General features: G+C 40.4%; 1 pseudogene; it reads left to right on the top strand.

Annotated features, from left to right (window-relative positions):
* Positions 1-355: 355 nt before the first annotated feature.
* LOC134644116 (interferon-inducible GTPase 5-like) lies at positions 356-6,676 on the top strand (annotated as a pseudogene).
* Positions 6,677-25,826: the final 19,150 nt, after the last annotated feature.

The following is a 25,826-nucleotide window of genomic DNA, read 5'->3' as shown; positions in this document are numbered from 1 at the left end:
GGTGAATTTCGACAACAGTTTTATGTTAATGTAAAATCCTTAATATGTTTTTTATGTGTGTGTGTGTCTGGGGGGAGGTGGCGCGCCAAACAGGCTAGGACCGCCACTGCACAGCAATGTAGCTGCCGTCAAAGGCAACTCTCGCATTTAAGTTCATTTTACTGGATTTAATGTTGAAACAATTAGTAGTTGAAATATTAAGAAATAATAAATAAATAGTAATTCATGTTTTGTTCATCAGATTTATATGTTTAAATGTGTATTTGTGCTAACTGTGCAATTAGATAGGAACCTTTTCTATAGTTCCGTCTGTTGTTGCTAAGAGGGTATTTTTTGGTTCGCACACTCAGAGACGAGCCACGAGGTTTGCACGTCTACAGTAAGATAAATAAAGGAGTGCCTTTTTTGCACTACCTCACGACGTAAGGATTAAAGTTTTATTCCCTTTGAGTGAGGCCAATGAGGTAAATGTTTTTTTTTGTTTATTATCGTTGTATGTAAATACGCTAGTATTGCGTGATATTCTAGTGCAATTACCGCCGTGTAAAGTGTAATGTGTATTTTATTGATCGTTTTGTTGGAATGTTTCGTTTTATATAATGCTTAAGGGCTTTATTAAGAATATTCATTTAAGTTTGTATTTCTTTTTAGTTCTGACGGCATTGTATCGGCTGTGGTTGGACATCATTACATGTTAAGGCATGTCGAAGAATCCTCCTGTCCGAAATAAATGTCAGTTTAAAAGCAAAGAACAAGTTGAGCTTTATTAAGACTCGAGGGGAGTAACAGCAATGTCTCTACATTATCAGAACAGTTTAAACATTTTCTGTATTTCAGTTAAAGTGTGTTTTAAATCTGAATCACCGGTTTACATCATGAAATTGCGGCAGCAATAAAAGTATTTTTTTTTAGTTTATTAATGACAAACCAGCCTCTGCGTGCAAGGCAGTGACGCCACGACACCGACAACACTGGACATGAAGCAAGTTTTCATTTTATCCTGTGTGTCGTCAGTGGAAAGCTTCCACAATATAATACTAAAATACTCGATTATTATTACTATTAATACCTAACAGTTATTTTCGGGGCACTCTGATAAACTCGCCTATGGCCCTCTGTATCTTCTTCTTCGTGCTCAGTGCTCTTGCTCCGCCCCGTCTACCGAGGGCACGTCCAGGTGTGTTTGTACCTGCGAGGACTGGACGCTGTCAGATATCCCAGAATACATTTCAAACGTTTATTATTGTTATTGTTTTATTAAAAAGAGTTTCCGGTGTAACGGTGGTCGTCCCCTGACTGCCTGTTCAGAATCACGGCAGCGGTAATAAAGCTGTTGGGAGATGCTCTTGTTGCCCTAATTGTTCTGCAGTGATCAGCGAGGATAGTCATCCTACAACCAAAGCAGACACCGGATATTAAATCCACTCAGTGTCTCTACCGCTGACAGAGTGAATCAATTATTTTCAGTTTACTAAACACACATCCAAGATTATTTCAGGAGTGTAAACTGGCTGTTTAGTTGTTCTTCAGTTAAGCTTGAAGCTCTTTTATCATAAACACTGCAGCAGCTGTTTGCTGTTGTGTCATACTCACAAGAAAACAGACGGATTTTTAAAGATGAAATATTCACAGTGTTCATTTCCTCTTTAAAAAAACAAAAACAAATGAAGGCACATCTGTTTCAGCCTCACCAGGCAATTGAACAGCAGTTAATCTGGAATCAGCCAGAAGTTGATCTGTGATCTAGAAGAAAACAAAGAACAGAGTTTAATCTTCCTGTTAATCAGACCGGCTAATGTGACGTATTTATTCAGCAGTTTTAGAGGGAACAGGCCTCGTGTGGCCATCAAATTCTGACCCTCTGAAGATGGAGGACGGTGAATAAAAACTGTCTGTAATTCATAAACAGTTAATGCAGAAATGCCTGAAATTAAAGCTGAAAGTCTGATTTTTAATCTCATGTCAGTTATTTGATTTAAAACTGTGTCTTTGTATTTTTCCAGAAATTAGGGAGCTGAGTACATGTGGTATTTACACCCCAACCACATCCTCAACTTTCAACCACATTTGGGTGGAGCAAAGCAAAGAATGTTGTCATCAAAAAATAGGTTTCAGGCCGTTAACACCTCTGATAACATAAATTAAAAAGTTCAGAAAATATGGGACAACAGTGAAAATGAAAAAAGTCTGATGTTTCTCCCTCCCAAAGAAATTCATTGTGATCTCAGTTTTAACATCACAAAACCATTTTAACGGCAGTGTGTACACTTTTTCTATCCACTGTAAATCCTTTTTGGGTTGCATCAGGAAGGACAGCTGATGATAAACCTGCTAAATCAAACGTGGGGAGCTCCCCACTGTGGCGGCCTTTTCTGAATAAAGACAGTGACCGAAAGTAGCTAAGATGAAAATGAAGAATTTGAAGTAAATTGTAAGATTATTCAACAGTGTCCTGATCTTTGATATATGCGATTTTTACACTTTTTTTCTCCAGGATGAGCATGGAGTCACGTCCAGGAGAAACTGCTGGAGTTAAAGCAGACCTGGAAAACACTGACTTTGGTGCAGCAGCTGCAAGAATTCAAAGAAGATTAAAGCAAAGGAATACGCCGCTAAATGTTGCCATCACAGGAGAGTCGGGTTCTGGGAAATCTACTTTTATTAATGCTTTCAGAGGCATCGGTGATGAAGATGAGGGCGCTGCACCCACTGGTGTTGTGGAAACCAGTATCCCACTGTTATCTTGTGGGATCTCCCTGGAATCGGCACTACCAGATTTCCAGCTGATGAGTACCTGAAGCTTGTTGGATTTGAGAAGTTTGACTTCTTCATCATCATCTCAGACTCTCGCTTCAGAGAAAATGATGTAAAACTCGCTCAGGAGATTCAGAAGATGAAGAAAAAGTTCTACTTTCTTCGGTCAAAGGTTGACAAAGATATACGAGCTGAGAAAAGAACCCGGAGAGAGTTCAACATGGAGAGGACGCTTTCAACCATCAGGAAGAACTGCATCCAAGGTAAGCTTCTTCTTTTCTTTGTTCTTCTCTGCAGATTAGAGTTATTATGTTTGTTTCACCCTAAACATCATTTCCATTTAATAATAATAATAATAATAATAATACATTTTATTTGAAAGTGCTTTTCAAGACACCCAAGGACACTTGACAATAGAATAAAACACATAATAAAACAATAACAATGATGAAAAATAAGAAAACAAAAGCACAAAGTAACATAATCAAACAATAGGTTTACAGTGAATATGCAGATTTGAACAGATGGTTCTGAGTTGAGTTTTAAACTGGGGGAGAGAATCAGTGTTTCTTATATCTGGGGGCAAAGAGCTCTACAGCCTGGGAGCAGAGCAGCTGAAAGCTCTGCTTCCCATGGTGCTGAGGCAGAAAGATGGCACAGCAAGCTGGATAGAAGAAGAAGCTCCAAGTGAGCGGGTGGAAGAGGTGGTGCTTAACAGCTCAGAAAGGTGAGGAGGAGCGAGGTTATGAAGGCCTTGAAGGTGAGCAGAAGAAGCTTGTATACTATCCGGATTTTCACAGGGAGCCAGTGAAGTTCCTGGAGAACTGGGGTGATGTGCTGGTAGGAGGGGTTCTGGTGATAATGCAAGCAGCAGAGTTTTGAACCAGTTGAAGCTTATGGAGGGATTTTGGGGGGAGACCATGCAAGAGAGAATTACAATATTCACTGTGGGAGGAAACGAGACTGTGGACAAGAATGGACGTAGACTGGGTGGAAAGAGAAGGACGTAATCTGTTAATATTACGTAGATGGAAACAGGCAGAACGGGTGAGACCAGTGATGTGAGATTTATCTACGCTCTAGCTGCCGAGCTTTGGCCTTCAATGCTCAGAGGTCAGAGGTGAACCAGCGAGCAGAGCGAGCGAAGAAAACAGTGAGTTTTTACAGGAGACATTGAGTAAACAATTATTATAATACAACAACAGATCATCAGGGGTAGAATAGAGGTCTGGAATCTGAATATTGTCCAATCTGGTAGTGAGAATGTTCATATCAATGGACATTTAGAATTTAAATATATGTATCAGGTGTAGTGATGCAGCGTGAAGAGAAGGATCACAGTAATAATCACATAATAACTCACTGTATGAGTAGATTGCTCTTAAGATGGAGCTAACTAAATACAACAATATATAAGCACACATTTTATATGCCATGTGGTTCATTTCTCCCCTGTAGACAGTTTAATTACTATAAAAGGAAGATGTAGATGAATAAATCTAATCTAATCCTCCCCCTAACATTGACCATGAACAGCACAGCTGCTCTGCACCAGGCCACAATAGTGCATCACAGTAAACGTCACCACAGTGACTGCATACTAATGACTAAACTGTATTTTCATTCAACCTTTGAGTAACATAGAAATTATTTCAGTTAGTTTTGCAAGATGTTTCACAAAAACATAAAACATTCAGCAACACATCATGTAAAACTGCAGTATCTGATTTAAAAACACTGGTGACCCTGCAGCCTCTGAGTAGATGCACCTCTGGAATAAATGTGAAAGTCCCAGTTGACTTCCTTCTTGTGTTATCATCTTTACAAGACTTTTAGAAAGGTTGACTTCTGACCTTCAGCTTGAGGTTAAGGTCACTGAGATTTGTACTCGTCTGAGGTTTTTACTAGATGCGTCTATGGTGTCCATCTGAAAATCCAACGTCACGTCGTTCTCGCCGAGATGACGACAATCCGCCATCAGCCTTTCACGGCTGAGAGGTGAAAGGATGTGTTGGTGTAAGCAGGCCGTGGCATCAGTTACTGACACAGTTTCTCCAAGCATTACCAGAAGTTACACCAGGCTGCAGCACACAAAGAAATCCACATTCAGATGTGTTAGTCTGCATTTCTCATTTAATCTTCACACCGTGTGTTTCTTCTGTGACGCAGGACTCAGAGATTTAGCCATCGAGTCTCCGCAGGTCTTCCTGGTGTCCAGCTTTGAGCTCAACCTGTACGACTTCCCTCTGTTACATGAGACCTTAGAGAGAGAACTTCCTGAACACCAGAGAGATGTCCTGCTGTCTGATATATGCAACATCATCAAGAAGAAGAAAGAAGTTTTTCAGGCCCAAATAACACTCTATGCTACTCTGTCTGCAGCTGTACGTACAGCTCCTCTGGGGATTTCTTCTCTGGTTGACAGCACCTTAAAGGCTGCCGTCACAGCTTATGTAAATGGGTTTGCTCTTGACAGCCCATCTCTGAAGAGACTTGCTGCCATCACAGGTGTCTCCTACACTGATCTGTGCGCTGTCATCAATTCACTGCTGGCCACAAACACCATAACTACAGATCTTATCCTGGATGAGTTGATGACACTTCCAAGCACAGCTAAAATAATGGGAGCAGATAACGTGTGCAGATTCATTCCACTGTTTGGATCCCTGCTGACAGCTGGTTTCTCTTTCACTATAACCAGTCGAGCTCTGCAGTTTTTCCTCAGTGAGCTCGCCGATGATGCTGAGAGGGTGTTTAGAAGGGCTCTGAGTTTGACCACCTCAGTGTGGTATTGTTAAAAACAAGCAATCCTCACGAATTTCACCATTTTTAGACGAGCTGTAAACTGGAGGAAAACCAGTGTTTCTCTGAGCTGTGGGTCGTTTGGTGTTCCATATCACTCTATGTCTGGAAGAGTGCAGCAGTTTTCCCTCTCGTCCAGGAGTGGACAGCTCACATATAACATCCTGAATAATCAGTCGAACTAATAGGAATGAACTTAGAAACAGTAAATTCAAAACGAGGAACTAAACCCACAAATGCAAACTTCAGCTGCACTGAATAATGTAGAAGAAGCAAAACTCAAATATTACATAAAGATCTAAACGCTCATCATCCTCCAGTGATAATTAAACAAAATGAGGAAGAAACTCAAACAAACAAACATTAAAAATGGAAATATTCATTTATACCTCACTGAGTTTCCTGCCTTTAGTCTGAACACCAAAGGACTTGAACTCTCTTTTATAGCGGTGCTTTAAAATGTTTTTATGAATGAACTGCTTATTTTAGGGTTCTTGTTTTTAATGATTGGGTTCGTTGCCTTTGACTCATTTCAGGAAATAATGTAAACACTTTTTAGCATTTAACAATTGAAATTTCAGACCTAGAAGAAGAAATAAATTTGTGGTCAAACCTTTTCCTGTCTACTTTCTGGTTCTGCTTTTAGCTCCTGAACTCAGAGCTCTGACAAAATGTGACATCGTTCTCTTCGTCATCGCAGTTTGTTACAACTAATCATTAACAGGGTTTTTCTTTCTCCATCATCCACTGTGAGATGCTGATATATGTGAGCCACTGCTGAGAGTTTTTCCTTCCTGATCAGTGGTTTAAAAATGCTCGTCCTCCCCTCAGACTCTCTGATGTTCAGCTTTCTTCCTGACATGATGTTTGCTGGTTGAAGTCTGTCTGTGGGTGAACAATACTTGTGTTGATGTTGTGTTGATGTATTCACTTTTGGTCTGACTCAGTGTTTTGCATATAACTTTTTCCTTATATATAAACAAGCTGACATGATACACGTCCCAAGTTTGTTGCTTATTTGGCTGATCTTGGAGAGTAAAGATGAAAATAAGCAGCTTGTTAGATGCATGTTTATAATGGGACTTTCCATTTGGAGTCGGGGCAGATGTCCATCTGGAAACAGGAATAAGAATAAAGAAAAGTTTCCTCCACCTTTTGTGTTCTTGATGTTTGAGATCAGATTAGAAAACATGAAACATGAGAAAGCTTCAGTTTTCCTGTCAAGGATTCCTCTCTTATTGGTTTTATTTAGTGAGTTATATTTTGTGTGTGCGCACAGAATCACAACTGAATGTTAGATTAAGAACTGCAGTCAGACCCAAACACTGTTTACCTGCCAGACGATCAGCTGATCTTCCTCAACGATCAGCACACCTGCTTCCACTTCCTGATCAGCCTCTCAGGATTTATATCGCTGCTCCATCAGCATCCACCTTTTACCAGAGTGTCTGTGAAGTACATTCCTGCCATTTCTGTCAAATCAAACACACTTACACTAATGCTAATATGTTTATAAACAGCATTTTATTATTAACATGGCTGATGGTTATAAACAGTTTATATCAGTTGTGTTGTGTAGTTCCTGATTCTGACCACTGGGGGGCAGTGAACACAAAAACTGTTTAATCATTTTACTAAATCACAAAGAAAATGCAAGTTCAGATAAATTTAGATGAAAAACAGCTGATTACACACAATGTGAAAGAGCATCACAGCAATTATTCAGTAGCTCCTCTACGTTATTAACAGGTTTTATCTGTAAAACAAAATCAAATTTATTCTGATCGCTGTGAAAGATGAATGTGCAGCTGACTGTGACTCAGTACATATATATTGTTTTGCCTTTGTTAAATATTGCATTGAGAGCAAGAGTGTTTGTGCATAATGCCCACGAACCATTGATATCAGTTATGTAATTTTAAATTTTAAAGCAGAAAGCAGATGTAAAAAACATCCCAAGATGTTGCAGTCAGTTAATGATGAACAGTAAGAGCAATTTAAGTTTTAGTATCAGCTACAGTAAACACTGAATGCTTAAAGCCTGGTTTTACAGCCAGCTGTATAAGTACAATGTAGAGTCTTATCATAGTTTGGATGACAGGGCGGTAACCATTCAGTCAGATCACAGTGATATCTTCACTGACAAACTGCATATCTACAGCAGATGAACCCGGACTCACTGTACTCAGTGAGTCTGGATGAAGAGGATTAAGAATAATCTGTCATAAATAACTCGTTTGTCGTTGATGTTAACCAGCTCTAAGTAGCCCAGGTCATCGGTGAAGCAGCCGTCTCTTTTTAGAGCCTCCGCTGCTGTTATTGCCTTCTCTCCTTAAACACTGAGATACTTGAACTGTTCATTTTTTAAAAAACATCTCTCTCTTTTGGCATTTAGTCCTCCCTTTGAACCGATTTTTATTAACCCTCGACTCAGCTGCAACGTGCTTAGTTACGGGGTCAGTTTCATTTTCATCAGAATTATCTGCTGTCATCCAGACATAAGCTGAGCAATCATTTAACCAATTTCCCATCAAACCATAAAGATTGACGGGAAAGTCACAGAATCATTGCTTGCACGTGTGCTGATAAAATGTTTTTTGCATATTGAGTTTTATCATTCAGTTTTTTGAATTTTCCATTGCACATAAGAAACCAGAAGTTCCTGTTTTATACGTTTAGCTATACCGCTCACTTCTGCTTTGTTGGTTCATTGAAAGGTCACGCCATATGTGGTGTGATAGGAAACGTCACACACTCACTTGCTCACGTACGCGTGCCTTAACTGTCACATAACTAACGAGATGTTTTTATAACTGCTGTTGTCAATAAAAGAGACAACAAGTCAGGCTCGAAGTTGGCTGAGATCAGGTGAAGAGCTTACAACTCTGAGACCCTGTCCGGACATCTCTTGCCTCAAAAAAGACAAAGAGCGCTGTGTGGTCTTGCTTTGTTCACACGGATCGGTCTCTGAGTCAGCGGGGTTTACGTTTTAGACCCAACAAATATAAATAGAATTTTTTTTCCAGCCCCACACTGCACAAACTCAGAATCTTACCATGTCTTACGCCAGGTGTGTGTGAGAGCGTGTGTGTGTGTGTGTGTGTGTTTAATTAATGACACAGAATCACAAGAACAACCCTCTAAATCAATAAAGAGCAGGGACACATACCGGTACGTGTCCTGTAGCTGTGAGTGGTTAAGAATGGTCTCTGCTCCAAAGACGAGAGTGCACAGAGCACTACAAGCAGGATTCTGCAGAGACTTGAACAAATCCAAGGGACTTGTGAGATTTGAATTTATTCCTAGAGCCTGTGAACTGTCAGGCTGGGAAATACTCCTCTGTGTTTGTGCATATTGCCCTTGAACCCATTGACATCAGTTGTGTGCGCGTGCGTGCGTGAGTCCGTGCGTGTGTGTGACAAGGTAGCAAAAGTAGAGTTATTCTTTGTGGCTGACGCAAAACCTTTCTGGTGGCTGCTGACAACAAGGAGATGGGACCCCTCTGGGGGCTTTGGAGGAGGCCAGGAACAAAGGCGGCAAAGACCCTCTGAGGCCTGGGCAGGTGGCCGGTGATAAAGACAGCGGAGAAACGATGACGGCACGCAGATCGGCGTATTGTTGGGCATGTTGGGCATGGCACGCAGCAGAGCATGTCTTTTGTGTTCAGGAAGGTCTCTGTCTAAGGTCTCGTGTAAGAGAGAGAAGTCGTACAGCTTAAAACTGGACACCAGGAACACCTGCAGAGAGTCGACGCCTAAATCTCTGAGTCCTGGCACAGAAAAAACACAGTATGATGTTAATATACAAAATAATAAAAAACATCTAAAACTGCATTTTATCATTCAGCAGCTTCAGTGAACCGACTGACTTTATAGATGTGTAAAGGATTTGAACTCATAGTGTAACTGTGTAAGCCACCACATACAGACTGGGGTCGTGTTTTCATATTGGTGATTTTATAGCTACTGTTGCTATATATTCCTTATTAAGATTATTATTTATTTACACATTTTATAATACACTGTGGCACTTTATGTGTAACATTTAAGCTACCGACTGAAAAAAAAGTGATTTAAGTTCATCTATCCAGCATCTGCCTGACATTTCAGCAGCTGTGTCACCTTCATCAGGACAATCATCCTCCTGTCTGGGCTGTACCTCGTCTATCACCCTGTGACAGCTGACACAGCTTCAACCACCCCAACCTTCATCACATTTTCTAGTTTTTGGCTTGGAAGGAAGTTGGTTTGGAAGCATATTTGGTGATGCTTCATGTCAGGAGTTTTCCTGTAATGCAACTCAGGTTGGAATAAATGACACTGGGGCGATTGTGGCTCAAGAGTTGGGAGTTCGCCTTGTAATCGGAAGGTTGCCGGTTCGAGCCCCGACTTGGACAGTCTCAGTCGTTGTGTCCTTGGGCAAGACACTTCACCCGTTGCCTACTGGTGGTGGTCAGAGGGCCTGGTGGCGCCAGTGTCCGGCAGCCTCGCCTCTGTCAGTACGCCCCAGGGTGGCTGTGGCTACAACCTAGCTTGCCATCACCAGTGTGTGAATGGGTGGATGACTGGATATGTAAAGCGCTTTGGGGTCCTTAGGGACTAGTAAAGCGCTATATAAATACAGGCCATTTACCATTTACTCAGACAGGTTTGCAAGTTAACGTGTACACGGGTGAGAGCTCAAGGGAGACTCACACCCTGCAGCAGTTGTCAGCCTTTATTTATACTCAAGCATAACATGTTTCTCAGAAATGTACAGGAAAAGAAAAAACACAGAATTGTGCTGCGTCTTGGCTTCCTGTTGAGCTTGCACAGCTGGTTTCATAACTTCTCTATTTAAGCTGAATACTAAAAGAGCAAACACATCTAGATAATGAAATGTACTTTTAAGCATAAACATAATAAAATCTTTTGACACTTCATCTTTTGCTTTGCGTTTCTGTGGCAGCCCTGTCAAAAACCTGTCCACTATGCTAGCAGTGTCTTTGGGAACCACTAGACTAGACAGTCACCTGATTGCACCCACAAGTAGGTGAAGACAAAAGGGAATATTACTTTGCTTTTGTTCCTGTTAAAAACTCTTTCACATTCAGTTTTCTTTCCAAGCTCCTTAAATTACCATGACCTGGATGACTGAAAAAATACACAGACAAATGGGAAGAAACTAAAGTGGATTTCTGCAGCCACCTTTAAAATGATGAAGAACACCAATGTAACACCAACAGTGTCCTAGAGTGTGTTTTGGTCAGTGTGCGCAAATACTAGCATACTGTTTGTGAGAGGAAGTGAGATAAGCCAGGCACCAGGAGTCTAAAGTTCAACTGATGATCAGATAAATACATTCAGAGAGTAATGTGACTCCACTTCCTCATGTTACGGGTTCGAAATTGAGGACGAGAGTAAAACAATAATGGTCCAGAAGAGGTCGGTCAAACAATTGATTTTAATGAATGCACGCAGCGTGGAGAGGTGCAAACTGCAAAACATCAGTTGTACATCTCTACCCAAAATACACTCTAGATTGCTTTTATAACATCAGGGTATTGTAACGCCCCTTCTTGCGTTTACAAGCACATAATTTGCATGTACAAAACATCCATGTATTTTAAGAGATAACTGCAGACACAGAAGTTCCCCATCCATCCAAATATGGTGAAGATCTCAGGCCTTTGAGGTCCCCATGGACTGGACATCCTTTCGTCACCTGTAACTAAGCAAACTCAAATACCACAAGAAGCTGAATACATTCAGGCCTTTGCTCAGCTACTATTTTACTGTAACCATATACTCAGGCTCTGAGTTATGATATATATATATTAACTCAATCATTTTAAAGTAGTTATAACTGCACCTGTAATAAACATGTTAATATTTGATTATGATAACCCCTATAATATAACTTATAACATAATGCCAGCAGCTTCAATAAACACTTTGATGAAATGATAATTAATGTAATGTTAAGGATGATGGTTATATACAGTTCAGCAGTGACCTAATTTCTTTAAATATTACAATTCCCTCTCTTGATGTCTCTCCAGAGACATCACCACACCATTTCCTTGTGTCACTCCTCGACCCACTCTGTCACCTCTACATCCATTAATGGCATCATGGGCCCCGAAACCACCATTCCCAGGTCCACTTCCTTCGCTCTGACCCTCTCTAGCCGTCCTCTGACTCAGCAAATCAGAAAACCACCTCATGTCCTCTAGGTGGTCCAGTAATAAAACACCAGCTCCCACTTAAAAACACTTGATGCTTAAGTGGTCTCTGCTCCTTTTCTGGGTCCCTCTCTAGTGGAAATCTTCTCCTGTAAGGGATAAAAAACAAACAGCCTCTCTCTGCTACACCTCACTAACCTACTTTGTTCATCTAATGTTCCTTTAATTATTCAAAGTTGGTTGACAATATCATTTTCTGGGCTCTATCCATTATATTAACTTTACTTAATCTCAATACTCTTTATGTGTGTGAGCAACGCTTTTAGTTCTATTAAAAACACCCCGGGTAAAATATACACCATCCCTATGTCAGCCTAAATCTCCGCTAGAAAACACACTTCAAAATTTTCTATCATCATTTACTCCTCTGTTTGCTTCAAGCATATACATAACATACAAAAGTTACTGTTAATACCAGTTAGACAAGTTTCTACAACATTTTGTTTCACCCGGCTCACCCTCACACATTTCCTGTTCACTTATTGCATATTCATCTTTAACACCTTTTACCTCAGCAGTTGCTAAGCAGAAACAAAGCAACATGTGTTCCACCTTTACCCTGTAAAATAACTCTGTATCATGTTTGTGTCTGTAAGCATGTTTTGCATTCATTCATTACACTCCACGCCATTCCTGCAAGTTAGGAGCTGTATGTTTAAAAGCTACATAAAGTCCAGGCCTTCGGCCTGGCCTATATTTAAATCATGTGTGTTTGTAAGCGTGCATGCAGTTAACCTGCTATGTTCTCATCTTCCCTCAACATGTATCACCTGGACACTCTCACCCGTGAAGCTTAAAACCCTTTGGACGGAACATCAACTCTAAACAAGCACAGTTATGCATTGTGTCTTAACTCAACCTGCAAATAGAGACATCACTGTTATCACAAACATATTCAATACTATTAAAATTATACTGTACAACCTGTTATTAATGCAGTCATCATAAGGCACATTATATAGTAGCAATAAAAATCTCTAAATCCCCAATCCCAACAGGTCCTGTTTTTAAATCTTCCCTGACTTTCCCTTCAAGTTCTGCTTTCTTAGTACAGTAATTAGGTCCTCCTAATCCCATTACATCTGCCATATTGATTCCTTCATGTGTAAGTGTCAGATTTCGAGCATCTAAAACTTTACTCAGTCTCTGTTGTGCTAATGATGCCATAATTAAAACCTGCAAATTCACATAAGCCACCACACTATGTGTAGTCAGAACTTTTAGTGAGTGTTCTCTCCCTACATGTGCTGTTTCCTATATTATTTTGGCCACCCTTGCTGCATGCTGTGCACATTTGGGGTGCCTTGCTTCTGTTGGGCTCAACCTTATGTTAACCTACATAAGTACCTGTCTTAAGAGCGACCTCTGCACAGCTCAGACGCCAGTTGCAAGAGCTCTCTAACATTATAATCATCAGCTGTGACTTATATAGTGTTATTTCGGTACTTTATACTTCACACAGTTTTGAACGTTGTTTATATGGGGAGTTCCTCTTTTTGTGTCTATATCTATTAATATGCCTTGTGCACTAAAGCTTCCTGTTTTTCAGCCTGGCTGAGCACTTGTTTGTGAGTAAAAGGTGGCCTTGCTCTACAAGCCAGCCTTCATTATTAAAGTACATAAAAAAAGATAATGGGCAGGTTCATATTAAAAATATAGCTTTTATTCCTAACACCAGTCCCCGTTTTTTCATTTCTCCCCTGAGAAATGAACTAATTCCTAGTTTATGACATTTAAGTTTACTTCAATACATTCCCATTTAATTTTATTTATTTAGCGCCAAATCACAACAAAAATTGCCTCAAGGGGCTTCATATATACAGAGAAAAACCCACCAATCTTGTGACCCCCTATTGAGCAAGCACTTTGGCAACAGTGTGAAGGAAAAACTCCCTTTTAACAGGAAGAAACCTCCGGCAGAACCATGCTCAGGTACGGGCAGCCATCTGCTGCGACCGCTTGGCGTCAGCTAACAGAGACTTTTTAAGAGAAATACTTAATATTTAATAATCCACATTTCACTATTTTATTCTTCGGTTCAGATCTGGATTCTGTATTGTTCTTTATTTATTATTATTTATATTTAGATTGTTTATTGCTAGTCTTGGTTTGTTGTTGTCTGTTTGGGAGCTGACATAGTCTCTATGGATAAGCGTCTTTTGGTGGGGTAGCATCAGGAGAGAAGCTCCAGAGAGGCATCTTTCATGTTAAACACTAAAATATAACAAAAGAGATCTTCTCAACGTGTTGTATATTTTTAATATTTCCTTATTATTCTGTCATAAAATAAATCAACCAAATAACTTAAGCTGTGTGACAGCACCTTGCGTTTACGCCGGGCTGTGAACTGCCCTGAAGCTACACCCCCTTTTACCCCATTTAATTTCTCAATCTTACTTTAAAGTATTCCTGACCTTCTCCTTCTCTCATCTGATCATCTCAAGTACGTCCTGTACCAAATTTGCTTCCTCTTTTCAAGTCCCACATTTAATTACAAGCTCTAATACATTTGCCCTATATGGCTGTTCCAACGTGTTTCCTGTCAACTTAACAGAGTTATTCTCAAAACTCAGAGCTGAAGTTCCCCTTTTCTAAGTCTGTATGTTCTACAAAAGAGCAAGTCGGTAAACAAGTTTATCATCACAAAGGTTGTTAGGTAAAGGTCACGTAGACATTTGCTTAGTAACCCTGAAAGAGCACATTTCATGTAGCTAATCGCATATATTAAGACCCCCCTTTTTGTGACACATCTCATGTGTTACAAACTCAAAATCCTTCACTCAGGTTAGGGAATTAAAAGAAAAGTTAATCATATCATACTAGGTATAGTTGCTCCGGGCCTTCAAACCTGTGTTTAAGGAATGAAATCAAATTAATCATCATGTCAAAATCCCTTCTTGGCTCCATCCACAGCCTGCATCCTTGAAACGTCCTATAAACAAAAGCCTGTGTGTTAACCAGAACATCACCTTTTATACTCACTTTCTCCACTTATGATCCAACCTGTGTTATAAAACAAAACTTAAAACATAACAATTATCAGTCATGTGTCCAACCTTAGTCCAGTCTTTTGTCAGTGTCCAGTCGGTATTCATTTATTTTCTTTTTAGTTGTTTCTAGTAAAATAGTTCTTTATACGTTTGGACTGGATTGGCTCGCTGCAATCCTCTTAGACAGGGACCCACAATCTGACCCATTGTAATTCGGAAAAGGTCACCTTACTTTTTGTTTTCCTGAGACTATTGTCGGCGCCGTTATTCATTGTTGTCTTTTGCAGGCCTGCTTAGAACAAAAATGAGAAAAAAAGAGAGCTGAGTATTAGCTCATCAAAGTACAAAACAAAATCACCTGGCAGGTTTTTTCTTTATAAGTGCACTGTTACAAAACCCCTTAAACATGTCCATGTTTATTAAAACTCCCTCTTTAAAAATAAAGCAACAACCTCAAAAATCTTCAACAATCTTAAATTTCACCCATAGAACACACCCAAAACGTAAAAAGCTACACCGTTTCGTACACAATATCCCCCTTTAAGCACTTTACCAAACTCACATTCAGCCTAAGATATAAACACGTTATAACCATGTGTCAACACTAATTTATAAACCTCTTAATCAAATTTGCACCTCTGAACCGTCTACTTCTCCTTGAAGGCCTCAATCACACACACACAGCAAGCTCCTCTGTCATCACTCACATTAGCTCTCCAACTAATTTTCATACTCAGTCACAAGATAAATACATGTTTAAACCTTATCACAGTATTCAATTATTTTCATTTTCTTTCTATACTAATCACTTGCTTTTATCAATCAGTGCAACAGCGCTCCTAAGTCACCCTTTTTAAACTACTCTAATCACTTCTCTTTTGTTTTTTTTTTGTTTTTTTTTGTTTTGTTTTTTCCATAACTCACTCCCTTGTCATACAGCTTCGTTTGAGTTATTCCACAACTCTATTTTATCCAAGTGTGTTTTAAGTGTATTTTCTTCAACATTCACACTATTTTAACACTCATGAAATTAGCAAGCTCATTTAATTACATATGTTTATGTTCTTAGCCAGGTTTTAATCACTATCTATGCAGTAATCTTCATGAGCTTATCTCTGTAAGGTTAGTGCATTTTCTGTTTGTATGTGTGATTTTTATAAATGTTTCTTTGTGATCTTTGTGATCTTATAAATGTTTCTTTTGCAGTGTTTCAGACTCCTTTTGACAGGGTGTGTTTTCTCTCTCTGGCTCATCACTGGTCATTGTTAGTGGCATTTCCCCTTCGCCTGTACCCAGCGGCTTTACCCGTTGAAGTCCCGTCTCCTCCAGTGACTCCAAAGTCACTCCGGGACTTAGGTTCAAGCAATCGTGACTGCGCCTTGCCTTAGGTTGTCCCAGGGTTTCGAGGTGGGATCTTACCCGTCATGGGCTGTCCAGCCTTCCATGCTCGCCTGATACGGGGGCCAACTGGGCAAGGGTGTTATCAGGTCTGGGGGACACACTGGTTCTGGAAATTAAAGGAGTGTAAACTGCTTTCTTTATTTCATGTGTGTATTAAACTTTCCAACAATAATTTCACATGTAACAGTTTGTGTACGTGCGTTTTCACTTCATTAATGTACTTGTTAGTCCATGTATTTATTTCTCTCGGTCTGTCTCTTTTCTAAAACCTGTAATTAATATAATTTTATTACTTTATTACTTTTCTTAAAACATGCATTCGCTTCATCTTCTTAGAATTTAACTCGTCTGCCTATTTCTCTGGGTGATCCCCTGACATCATCAGTCACACACACACCTTCCTCTCACACACACAGCAGCACAGTATTTCCTGTTTCTCTTTCCTGTTTCTACAAATTAATCAAACCCTTGTTTTTTCATATTTACAGTCTACAAACCCTCTTTAGTTTTACTAAGTCTTAGTCTAAAAACAATACACCCTTATTTCATGCACACCCTTTTAAATATTCCAAGTTTTTTTTGCATTTGTCAGTTTTTGTGACATCATTCACCCAATACTCTCATAATCGTCTCACACACACTGCCTTTTCTCTCAACCTCCCACTTTTCACTCATTCTACTATAAACCTCCCTAGTGTTATTATTACTTATTTACTATTTGGTACAAATCACACAGAGTCACTCAAATCAAATACTGACAGCATTCACACAGTTAAAATCACTCAAAATACGCTTTCCTAAGGGTATTTTACAGGCATGCTTTTCAAACTCAGAAAGAGCAAATGAAATAAGAACAATTGAAACCTCTAATCCTTCTCACAGCACACGCACCTCTGTTTCAACCAGCCCTGTCTGACCATCCGTTATTGGAGTCAACACAAGACTAAACGTAAAGCCAGTCATATCTCTGCTATCGTCTTCCAAAACTCCATGGTCTATTTCCTCCATGGAGTGTACAGGTTACATTACAAAACTACATTTGAAAGCCAATCGCACACATGCAAAATGAGACAGACATCTATCATAAAGTAATCATCGTATTTAACAACCGTAATGCCAACAAAGTAGAAATAAAAGCAATTCTTCCCTTAAAGCACCAATATACGTCGTCCTTCACCCAGGCTCTGCAGTCAGTCATTAGCCACTCATTAGTAAACAGGAAATGTCACTCTAAATAAGTCACAGGCATCTCATTTACATAGACACAGACACACTCTCAAAATAACCAGCCTGCTGCAGCGCCCGTGGCAGACAGAGCCTATATACAAACATAGAAATTATAACACAGAGACGTCTGATAAATTAAATAATATTTACAAGGCCTTAAATTGCACAACCTACATAATTTAGACAAAATTTGAATTAACCCTCCAAGGGACAAACTCCAAGTTTTTGATAATCAATGACAGTATCAGGTCCAACCTGTATCTGGTCTAATTGCTAAAGTTCCTAAGTCAATTTAGAAGCGTCCAACGCCCAAGGTCCAACCTTTGCTACCCAAAAAAGCGCAAGTACCGTTCCAAACGGTAAAGTGGTCCAACCACTAGCTATTTTGGAGGTTCCCAAGTTCTCCACGATCGCCAATCGGACTATCCCTTCCAAAGGAAAATCCCAAGCGTCCCCAGGAAATTTGGAGCGTCACCTCCGAGAAATGCGCTTCTTAGAACATCCCACAGTTCCGTTCTACATAAATTTAATTATGTTTTTAAAGACATCCTATGAAACCACCAAACCGACTTTACTGATGTCCAAGCCCAGCTTTATATTCAATTATAACTGTATGACCATATACAGATTTCAAATGACCTATATCCTAAATTCAGTAGTCCAACTACTTTAACTTGTCCTTTTCCTATTTCCGTTACTTTTACCTATTCCTATTCAGTAGTCCAACTACTTTAAATTCTCTTTCCTTAGCAGTCCAACTGCATTTCCTTTAATCAGTACTGTCACTTAACCTTACATTATCATTAGTTCAACTTCAATTCTCATGAGATTTTCACCAAAATCAAAACAGACCTTTACCAGTAATTTTCAGTGAGTAGACTTTCAATTTTGTAATCGTCAATCTGGCACAGTTTGGAAATAATTCAACAGGTAGTGCCTTACCTTTAGATAAGCCGGCTTATGTCCACTCACTTCGACCACTGACTGGCGTCTGCCCGTTTGAGCACCTTGGACCCTCTCGGTCTCAACCTCCAACTTTCTCCCCCTCAACCCTCGGCCAATGCACCAAATGTTACGGGTTCGAAATTGAGGACGAGAGTAAAACAATAATGGTCCAGAAGAGGTCGGTCAAACAATTGATTTTAATGAATGCACGCAGCGTGGAGAGGTGCAAACTGCAAAACATCAGTTGTACATCTCTACCCAAAATACACTCTAGATTGCTTTTATAACATCAGGGTATTGTAACGCCCCTTCTTGCGTTTACAAGCACATAATTTGCATGTACAAAACATCCATGTATTTTAAGAGATAACTGCAGACACAGAAGTTCCCCATCCATCCAAATATGGTGAAGATCTCAGGCCTTTGAGGTCCCCATGGACTGGACATCCTTTCGTCACCTGTAACTAAGCAAACTCAAATACCACAAGAAGCTGAATACATTCAGGCCTTTGCTCAGCTACTATTTTACTGTAACCATATACTCAGGCTCTGAGTTATGATATATATATATTAACTCAATCATTTTAAAGTAGTTATAACTGCACCTGTAATAAACATGTTAATATTTGATTATGATAACCCCTATAATATAACTTATAACATAATGCCAGCAGCTTCAATAAACACTTTGATGAAATGATAATTAATGTAATGTTAAGGATGATGGTTATATACAGTTCAGCAGTGACCTAATTTCTTTAAATATTACACTCATATCCTCAAAGGATTTTAGTACATCACAGTTAGGACAGTTTGTTCCACAGGTTAGGGGCAGTCTAGCTATAACAAGTTTAATATCACCAAAGTGGTCAATTGTGTCCTATTCACTGTTTTGTTTTTTTTTTTTAACTGTGCGATGTGAAATGATTTGATTGTAAAACTAAAAGTCTAAGAAACACAGGCCCAGCTTCCCTCCTGTTTTGAACGTCAAATGATTTTCACCCACTAGGATAAAAAAAGAGAACATTCTTTAGTTTAGACTCACTGTCTGTTGCATGCTCACAACTGTACTGCCTGAATTTAATAAAATAACCTGTAAAAGGCCTGGTCTTCCTGTAGCAGTAGTGTTGTTAATGGGGAATTTAAAGCAAAGTGTCAGCAATGCTCTCAAAGGGAAAAAAAACATAAGTACACCTGAGAGTTTATCTGCCATTTGTCCCAAAAAGTTAATTATATCTACATGTATGATTTAAAAGCATGTGAATGTAATATCAAAAGTTGAGAAAACAGAAACAGCAGCTCCTCCTCCTCTCCTCCCAGTCATGGATTTCAGGTAAAACCAGTCCTCCACCCTGACAACAACAGAGAGAACATTCATTAACGTTAAACCCGACTGTCCTGTACAGCTGGAAGCAACAAATTTCTGTTCTTCAATCAATATTTAATACATCAGGAATTTAGAGGAAAGTGTCATCTGTGCTTCAGTCTCATCAGAAACTCAAGTGAGTAACATTACTGTTAATGCTATATATGAACAATGAAAGGCAACTGTATTACTGTTTGGTTACTTAATTTTTCATTTAATCTGTTGACTATGATCTTTTCAGATCTAGCAAATTCATATTGTGTGATAAATTGCAAAATGTTAGTTCTGTGTTTCTCATACTTCGATACATGTTGTATGGTTATAGTTGTTGTTGTTATTATTATTATTGAGTCTAGATATATTTGTTAACTGCTTGTTCCTGCGATTAAACCAGCTTCACTATCATTTTCAAAGGTTGTGGCCAAGACAAAAATACAGTTGAGGCAACAGAGATCAGTACAACTCCTTGCAGACTCACCTCCACCTGCACCATTATCAGATATATTGCTGCTTACCCCATTATCACTCCAATACCACAGCACACAGGTAAAACTTCATTATTTTGTTTTGTTTTATTCTTCATTAAAACAAATGAACTTAAATCAATAGTCTCATCTCTACTCTTTCTCTTGGCAGAGTTCAGTAATATAAGGAATGAGAGAACTGAAAACAATCTTTGTAATCACCTTGTCCCAATTAATTTAACTCAAAAACCTATTTGGTAACATCTGGACAGACAGCATTTTAGTCATGAGATTAAAGGGTGTAGGTTGCAGCCATTGCTCTAACACTATGTAAAACTGTAACAAGGCTCAGTGCTGGTTCTAATAACCTAAGCTGCTTCAAGCTTTATTTGTGAATAGCACATTTGCTTACTAAAAACAGTAGCTAGCTTGTACTGCTGGGACATAATATTTTCATGAGGGGTCAGGCTGAGTCCACAGGTGACATTTAGATGTTCTGCTCTCCATTTCCCTGCAGAGTCCCATCATATTCTTCATATTTCCATCTTAGGCACAGTGTAAATACAGAGTGTACAAGCACACTCACTTCTGAGCAGTGAAAAGCTATCAGCACAAACAGCAATGTAGAACAATCTAGTAGTGATGTGTCGTTGGCGAAATGGCTCTTAGAGCCAGATCTTTGAAGTGAACGACGCCAGCCGTTGTTGGTTTTTTTTCCCTTTCTCTCTCTCTCTCTCTCTCTCTCTCTCGCACCTTTTTTTCCGCTTCACTCCGCACGCGAGCCTTGTGCTTTGCGCTGGGCAGAGGGGGGAGGGGCGGTAGTTACACTCAGTAGCACAGGAACAGAGCGGGAGGGAGAGAGAGAGAAAGAGAGCCAGGGACAACAACGTCACATTAGAAAGGTATAGTAATCATCCACAACTATTTACAGTTGTGGATGATAAAGGATTCAGAAAGTTTATTCATGCAGGCCCATATGACAGAGAATGTGCATCTTCTTTTTCATATTTTAATTTATATTTAATTGTGTTGTGGTTTGCAGTGTTTTGTGTTGTTTCACTTTAAATTTGTTTAAAAGGAAAAACCTGAAAATTTAACGGGCACAAAGTCACTCTCAGAATGGCTGGCTGTTTAATTACCTAACATTCTGGGCAGGACACTCACCATTTGTGCACACCCCTGCACATGCCCAGCCGATAAAACTAGGCTATTATTCACTCCGGAGTTTTATCATATCCCACGTGCCCTGCCATTGGGTCATAATAAGCTGCCTGGAAAATCATTTCCAGGTGGCTTTTTGCCACTAACAACTGGGTGTGTTCCTCTCTGTATGAGTGTCATGATTCACTTAATACAGTCTGGCCCCAATCATTACAAATTATGTCAGTTCAGGTAACCAATAGGGCTCTGAACGCACCATCAGACACTCCCCATACATTGCACCAGTAACATACTATACTCCAGGCACTCTGTCCCTAGAATTAAAGGCTATATCAGGTGGGAACTAAACACAGTGTTAAGTCTATGTGTTTTGTCCTCATACTTAATTTCCATGCATGTCACCATGCATACACCTAACCTCCACCAACGTTGCCTCCAACAACACCCTGGGTTGAACCGGGGTTTGGTGGACCAAGGTCTGCATGCATCCCAAGTCCACCATAGCATGTACCCCTTGGCGCCTGACCTTACTGAATCATTGTATGTCCCTCCTGGACCGGGGGAAGGTGTTGGGACCCCAGCGACACATAACACCTGATCCAACTCCATCAGTGGGCACTCCTGGTGGCAGTGTCCTGGCCACCGGCACCTCGAGTACTCGTGCCCTGATGCTTACTTGGCTGGCAGTGAGTTGGGTACAGCAACAACAGTTGCTGGGATGAAGGGCGAGACAACTGAAAGAAACAGGTTAGTAGTACTCTAGACACAGTGGCCATTCTGCGGTGCATGAATGGCCACTGTGTGAGTCTTCTCCTCAGGGCTGGGACAAATCAGCTTCCTACCACCAGCTGGATTCGACCCAGGGCAACCTCCAGCTGCATCACCAGGTGATCCTCAGGCAGCATCACTGCAGATTCCAGGTTCATTGTCCAATGGCACTCTACCCAAACCACTGTTTTCCCCAGAAATTCCTGGTCTTGCCAGGCTGCATCATCTGAAAGCCAATGGACATACACAAATGGCCAGTCCCCTGCCTCCGTCCTACTACCGCAGATCTGGGGAGAGGACTAGCCAGTCCAGGATCACCTTACAGACATCCAAAGCAGCCCCGTGACACCGATGGCAGACTCAGTGCTGCCGTTTAGGCCTCCCCTGAACAGCAGGGACAAAAACCACAGTTCCCTTTCTACTGTAGGCTAACGGCATGGCTCTCTCATAGCCTCCAGTGCCAGAGAGAACAGGTTTGGCACTGGGCAGGACAAGACAGAGCAACCAGATTCTCCAGAACCTTCGTCTGGTGCTCTGGTCCTGTGGCTTCTCCTATTTGCGATGCACTGTCCAAATGTTGCGTCACTGCAAGCTCTGCCACCGTCTGTGCCAGCGCTTTGGCTGGTTAATATGATTGTCTGTTCAAAATGCCATACCAGGGAGTTGGGCACCCTGGGTCTGCCCTTGAAATCACTGCAGTACCAGTGCTCTGCAAGCCTAGCCATAGAGCACACCCGGCCACATATGCATTTCAGTTGGAAATATTGAGAATATTCTGGTAGTTATCCATCAAAAGATTTTTTCCATACAAATGCAGTTTTGTCCCTTTCCAAGGAAATGAATGGGAAATTGAATGGGACAAGTCTTAAAAGTCTTAAAACCCAGCCAACTTTGGAGCTACTTATGAGCATTTAATGAAACGTCATTAGAAGTTAATATGGGTCACAAAGCTTTGGACTTTTATTGACTAAATCCTGTTGTCATTTCTTTTACATTTTTTTTAGAACAGCATATTACCATTTATTAAAAATAACTGCTAAAAGAACAATCATGAAACAGCTCCCAAATTCTGTCAGAAATTAATGAGGGCAGAGTGACAGAGAGAGAGAACAGAAAGAGAGAGAGAGAGAACAGAAAGAGAGAGAGAGCAGAAAGAGAGAGAGAGAGCGAGTTTTGAGATGTAAGATTTGTGACGTTTAGCGTGTTTGGAGTGTGTAGTTAACACTAGGTTTACTATCCTGCGCAAATTTGCGTAACTTCCCTAAACCCAACACCCCCTAGAATTACTGGCTTTTTTATTTTCTGGTGCAAGTCCCGAGGTGTTAAGCACCCCTGCTGAGATTTTCACAGGTCGTCAGCTTGTTTCTCCTACAGCTTTTGTTGTGCAAACCACCCATTATCCTTGAGGCCTGGCACATTTGCATTTGCTCACTCAGAGTTGCTCAGATCCAAGGCAGGCCAAACCTCTGTGTTACAACTTTCAGAAATGCCTGGTAGAAATGCTTCAACTTACTCATGAGATTTTGACCACATTTCTTGCGGAAGTCACAACTATACTGAATGCACGACCGTTGTTGCCAGCTTCCCTACGAACCTTGGTAGGGAACAGCTGTTCCCTACCAAGGTTCGTTGTCCATTCACACAGTATATTGCAACCAAGCCAGACAAATTTGGGATCAAGTTCTGGATGGCCACGGATTTGGACACCAAATATGTCTGCAGTGCATCTCCTTACTTGGGAAAGGACCCCAGTCGTCAGAAGGGAGAGAGGCTGGCCGAGAATGTGGTCATGAAACTGATGGAGCCGTTTTTGGATGATGGGAGATATGTCACAACGGACAATTTCTTTACTTCACTGTTACTGTCGCACAGACTGCTGCAGTGCAAAACAACGTTACTGGGCACGGTGAATAAAATCTGGCGTGAACTTCCTCAACTTGCAAAAGATACTGCAAAGCGAGAGGTATTCTCCACTTCAGTGCTTAGAAGTGGCAGTGTCTCCTTGACAATTTATGCACCTAAAAAAAACAAGACTGTGTGTGTTCTAAGTTCCATGCACCAAGACGTGACGATCAGTGACGGCAGAAAGAGGAAACCCAACACGATAACAGACTATAACCACATGGAGGTATGTGAATGTGTGTACAATTTTACACCAGTGCTACAATGTTTTCTGATGTGTGCTATACAGGCCTATAGAAAAAAACATATACTCATGACTCTCTCTCTCTGCTTTTACAGTGTGATGTAGACGTGTTGGACCAAATGGCATGGATGTATTCCGTAAGATCAGCAACACGCAGGTGGCCAGTAGCGGTTTTCTACAATATGCTGGACCTGGCGGCAGTGAATGCCTACATTTTGTACAAGGCATGTACAGGGTGGACAGGCAAAAGAAGATTGTTTCTGAGTCTTCTAGCTCAGCAACTTCGTTGCCGATTCATGCAGCACAAGGAAATATTAGCACAGAGGTAGGCTGCTGCAGCTGCTGCAGCTGCTGTGCCAGGGACTGTAAAGACAACGCAGTGCCAGGTGCAAGAGAGCTGCAACAGGAATCCCAGCAGGTTTACCTGTGCAACATGTCAGAAGTTCACCTGTGCCAAATGCAGGGATGATGGACACTGGGTCTGCAAACGCTGTAAAGTTTGAAACACTTTGAAATAAAACAGACTTGTGTACCCATATATTGTGAATGTGTGTCTTTTGTATGTAGGTTGTAACACAGCGGTTTGGCCTGCCTTGGATCTGAGTAAACAAATGCCAATGTTGCACACACACACACACACACACACACACACACAGCAAATCTGCATTTATTTGTCCCACAAGTGGAAAATCTGCATTGTCATTGCAAAAAAGTGGACAGAGCACGATATAGAAAGTGCACTATACAAACAATCTGGAAACATATATATGGACACGAGTATTCAAAAATATTGGTGTATGTATACACACACACATATCTATCTATCTATATATATGTATATATACATATATGTATATATACACACATATATATATATATATATATATATATATATATATATATATATATATACACATACATATATATATATATATATATATATATATATATGATATAGATGTGTCTGTGTGTATAACTAGACTTTATGCATATTATACAAGGTGTAGCTATATAAATATATAAATACATGTACAACTCTGTGTATATATGTTTATGGCCAGGCATCCAATGTAGTGACAAGGATTGACAAGAACTAATATTGCATATGAGAAATATTGCACATAGAAACTACCATGGTGTATAGTACGCTGCAGGTAAGGAAGGAAAGTAGCCTTGCAGGGAAGGAAAGACCTGAATCTCTCATGGTTAGGGGTTGGGGGAGGGTGTGTTTGCACAACAAAAGCAGGAGAACAATGGAGCTGAAGACCTGTGAAAATCTCAGCGGGGTGCCAAGAGGTGTTAAGGTCGGGGGGAATTTACGCAAATCTGCGCAGGCTAGTAAATCTAGTAGTAGGGACTTGCACCAGGGCAAAAAGGCTCAGTAATTCTAGTGTTAATGTGTTGTCTTGTGTAGTTAGTGTGTAGTGTTGTGGATAGTTTTGTGTTGTGTGTCAGAACAATGAGGCGACTGCTGTTTCCAGGTAGAAACAGGAGTGATACACCTGCTGCTGTCAGACCTGCAGGTATCAGGCTGTGATGTTCTCCTTTATAGTGGACAGACATTATTTTTTTTGGAGTG

Source organism: Pelmatolapia mariae, linkage group LG16_19, assembly GCF_036321145.2.
Source record: "Pelmatolapia mariae isolate MD_Pm_ZW linkage group LG16_19, Pm_UMD_F_2, whole genome shotgun sequence".
NCBI lineage: Eukaryota > Metazoa > Chordata > Actinopteri > Cichliformes > Cichlidae > Pelmatolapia > Pelmatolapia mariae.
The sequence above is the reverse complement of the archived record's forward strand: the minus strand, read 5'-3'. Positions and strand labels throughout refer to the sequence as shown.